This window comes from Anomaloglossus baeobatrachus, chromosome 4 (genome assembly GCF_048569485.1).
Source record: "Anomaloglossus baeobatrachus isolate aAnoBae1 chromosome 4, aAnoBae1.hap1, whole genome shotgun sequence".
NCBI lineage: Eukaryota > Metazoa > Chordata > Amphibia > Anura > Aromobatidae > Anomaloglossus > Anomaloglossus baeobatrachus.
In genome coordinates, this window is record NC_134356.1 from 5857925 (window position 1) to 5859226 (window position 1302).

Genomic DNA, 1302 nt, shown 5'->3' on the forward strand with positions numbered 1-1302 from the left:
CTGGTGGGCCCCAGAGTCAGTGTTACTGGTGGGCCCCAGAGTCAGTGTTACTGGTGGGCCCCAGAGTCAGTGTTACTGGTGGATCCCAGAGTCAGTGTTACTGGTGGGCCCCAGAGTCAGTGTTACTGGCGGATCACCAGAGTCAGTGTTACTGGTGGATCACCAGAGTCAGTGTTACTGGTGGATCACCAGAGTCAGTGTTACTGATGGATCACCAGAGTCAGTGTTACTGGTGGTCCCCAGAGTCAGTGTTACTGGTGGTCCCCAAAGTCAGTGTTACTGGTGGTCCCCAGAGTCAGTGTTACTGGTAGATCACCAGAGTCAGTGTTACTGGTGGATTACCAGAGTCAGTGTTACTGGTGGATCACCAGAGTCAGTGTTACTGATGGATCACCAGAGTCAGTGTTACTGGTGGTCCCCAGAGTCAGTGTTACTGGTGGTCCCCAAAGTCAGTGTTACTGGTGGTCCCCAGAGTCAGTGTTACTGGTGGATCACCAGAGTCAGTGTTACTGGTGGATCACCAGAGTCAGTTTTATTGGTGGATCACCAGAGTCAGTGTTACTGGTGGTCCCCAGAGTCAGTGTTACTGGTGGATCACCAGATTCAGTGTTACTGGTGGATCACCAGAGTCAGTGTTACTGGTGGATCACCAGAGTCAGTGTTACTGGTGGATCACCAGAGTCAGTGTTACTGTTGGATCACCAGAGTCAGTGTTACTGGTGGACCACCAGTCAGTGTTACTGGTGGATCACCAGAGTCAGTGTTACTGGTGGATCACCAGAGTCAGTGTTACTGGTGGATCACCAGAGTCAGTGTTACTGGTGGATCCCAGAGTCAGTGTTACTGGTGGATTACCAGAGTCAGTGTTACTGATTGATCACCAGAGTCAGTGTTGCTGGTGGGCGTCCATAGGCAGTGTTACTGGTGGATCACCAGAGTCAGTGTTACTGGTGGATCACCAGAGTCAGTGTTACTGGTGGTCCGCAGAGTCAGTGTTACTGGTGGTCCCCAGAGTCAGTGTTACTGGTGGGCCTCCAGAGTCAGTTTTACTAGTAGGCCTCCAGAGTCAGTGTTACTGGTGGATCACCAGAGTCAGTGTTACTGGTGGATCACCAGAGTCAGTGTTACTGGTGGATCACCAGAGTCAGTGTTACTGGTGGATCACCAGAGTCAGTGTTACTGGTGGATCACCAGAGTCAGTGTTACTGGTGGATCACCAGAGTCAGTGTTACTGGTGGATCACCAGAGTCAGTGTTACTGGTGGATCACCAGAGTCAGTGTTACTGGTGGATCACCAGAGTC